A 3,155-nucleotide genomic window follows, 5' to 3' on the forward strand; every position below is an offset into this window, starting at 1 on the left:
AAATATATTATGTAGAAAATATACTCATTATATGTAAATGTTTATAATATATTCATATATAATTTATAATATATAATGTATAAATAATAGATGTCAAGTATATAACATTGTACATTTTTCATAATATACAGATTATATATATTTTTGCTGCAAAAATTAAAAGTACAAATATGTTATAATTCTTCCTTAAGAAAGCATTCCTTTATCAGCTGGCCTCCACAAGGTCATTCAGTTTTCTTTCTGTACAGTTTTTCTGAATACAGTTTTAAGCCTATTGTGTTAAAAGGAATCCTGGTATGATTTTTTTATGTTGACACACATTGTAATTGTTTAGACTTTGAGACTCCATGTATTCTTCATAAAAGAACCTTGTTGGGTTATGACTGCCTTCTATGTAGTTTGAGCATAGAAGGTACTAAAAAGTCCCTGTCACTGACACAAGCAAGTATGATATGAAACCACCTGAAAGGCAGCATTTCTGACATGCCTTAACCTTCTCAACCTTCCTAATGCTGCAATTCTTTAATACATTTCCTCATGCTGAAGTGGCCCCAAACCATAAAATTATTTTCATTGCTACTTTATAACCAAAATTTTGCTATCATGAATAGTAATATAAAAATTGTATATGCAGGTTTATCTAATATGTGATTCCCTAATGGGTCACAACTCACAGGGTGAGAACTGTTGTCTTAGAGGGAGGACTAAGGCTGTCCCTCTGCACATGGCAAACTTCTGCAGACAAGTAGGAGAGACGGATGAAGACAATGGAATGCCAGGCACGCATTACTCTACAAGATCCAGTGATAGTAGGCAAGGGATCATGTTTTACCAAGGACCTATACTTGAATCTCAATAAGGACAGATATGAGACATAGCAGCTCTGGAGGACAACCTCAGGACACTTTCCTGAGATTTGCTCTAGATTCTCCTTTTTCTTTAGATAGGAAAGAATGTAGAAAAGTCCCAGCTAATTCTTGCAGAAGAGTGAGCAGGAATGACCATTTGAAATACCAGGCCTTGTTTCAAAGGAAAGTGTTCATATTTGAGTAACTGAATTCATAGAATATCCCATTTTCTTCACTAATGCAAATACTTAATTGCAATCCATCACCATAAAGATGAAAACAGTGTAGAGAAGCCCATGGTGAAGGCCAGGGCAAAGGGACAAGGAAAGACTGAATGACTTCATTTAGTCCTAAGCCAGGCATTAGCTCACCACCACTGCAGAGGGAAGAAACCCAAAAGGCTTTGTACCTTATATTGTGTATAACCAGTCTCTAAGGAAAGTTAGGGATTGTGGAGGCAGAAACAAATGGCATCACAGAACCAACATACCCATTGCCACAACAAATAGTGTATAGCCTGATATACAAAAAGCCTCAAAGACCTTTTGAATGCTGTACTCAAATTTATCCTGCTCATTGCAATAGGTTTTATAGTGGCTTTCCTTTGTTTGTTTGTTTGTTTGTTTCTTGACAATCTGTGAATGGTCTTCAATTTTGTCTGTCTGGTTAGGGTTTCAGTTTCATGAATCTGATTTTTATCATGTTATCTCTTTAATTTCTAACTTCATCAACATTGGCTTCTGGTGCATTTTTAAATTTCCTTTCTTCTTCTGGGTATGCATAATTTAATTTTTCTGATCAATTAGTACAAATGTTTCTTTAGCCCTGACTCTTGATCTGAATCTAAGCAATAAATGATTATTCTTTTCTCTACATTTGCTCCATAAGGGATTCTTTTATTGTCAGGGTACATCTCCAAAGAATCATAAACCTATATTGTACAGAAAAGAAAAGTTTAGCACTCCATGTCAAGAACAGAAGAGGTGTTCACCCAACAACATACATACAGTTAAAGAGCTGCTACATTTTTTTCTTATTTGTATCTGATCACTGTTTCCGTATTCTATAGAAGCAAGTATCCCAGACATTGAAAGATAAATGCTTAATGCTATCTTTCTTATGTTAATCCTGCATTTTGATTTTTGCTCATGTGTGTATATGTATGTATATGTGATATAAAAGGCAGCCTTTCAAGGAAAACAGAAGTCTTAAGAAACTGGAGGGATGGGACAGAGTAGTAATAGAGTACATGTGACCTGACAGTGCAATGAAGCCTTCTAGGGAGGAAAGGGGCAGATGAGGGGACTTGGATAGATGAGATGAACAGGGCAGAAAATCAGCCAACAAAAATGTATATGAAAATGCCTAATAAAAACTTATATATTTTGTGCTAATTTTAGAAGTGTCTAAGAAAAAAATAAAATAGAAAGACTTCCAAAGCCTTCCTGACTCCCAAGAGACAGGAGTTTCTTGACTAAAATTCAAACATTTTATGGGCCTTACTTATACCATTCTTTTGACACCCCATGTGGGCAACTTACTCTAGAACATGCCAGTGAAAGACACAAACTCCTTGTAGAATCCAAACAGCTTTAAAGATTTGTAAATTACTAGCCCTATAGATCCAGCCTTTTTCATGCCACAACTGTGGGGTCAGGCATATTCAGTGGCTGAGTGGATATTGGATAAAGAAAACATTCACCCAGTAGGATTAAGCTTGGAAATATCAGGGCTAGGTAAGCAACGAGAAAGCTGAAAGAGAAGAACAGGTTACCTGTGGCTCCAGGCATTAGGCATGGCTCTAAGAAGCTAACAACAAAAGGGGATAAGATGAACGAATGAATGTGGCCTAAGAGAAGCACAAGGGCCTCCTTGTCTCTAAAATTCAGGTAATAGGTATTCTGAAAATTAGGGTTCTTTTCCACTGAAAATTTGGAGTCATAGCTTGAAAAAATTCCTCAGGTTAGGAAGAGATGATAGACTAGCTTAAGTGACATAGTCTGGGCCTTAACAAAGAAAAACAGTTGCATGGCAGAAGGAGAAAAATAATTTCACTTGGATTGGTAAGGAAGTATGGTTACCTAGAGAGGCTTTAAAGTGATTTAATCATTGCCCATTGAATTCAGAATCTTCCTTCCTTCTAGTCAATAAAAGCTATAAACTATGGGAATATGAAGAAATGAGTAGAACACAATTTGAAAGACATTTAAAATATATTTAACAAAACAATACCACATGATTATTGCCTGCTTGGGCCTATAGTTTTACCAGCCATAGCTTACTAACTAGGCTTATAGTATCCAACAT

General features: G+C 35.9%; 1 pseudogene; it reads left to right on the forward strand.

Moving 5' to 3' along the window:
* The first annotated feature begins 1,781 nt into the window (after positions 1-1,781).
* LOC116096361 lies at positions 1,782-1,880 on the forward strand (annotated as a pseudogene).
* The last annotated feature ends 1,275 nt before the right edge of the window (positions 1,881-3,155 follow it).

Source organism: Mastomys coucha, chromosome X (genome assembly GCF_008632895.1).
Source record: "Mastomys coucha isolate ucsf_1 chromosome X, UCSF_Mcou_1, whole genome shotgun sequence".
In the NCBI taxonomy this organism is placed as follows: Eukaryota; Metazoa; Chordata; class Mammalia; order Rodentia; family Muridae; genus Mastomys; species Mastomys coucha.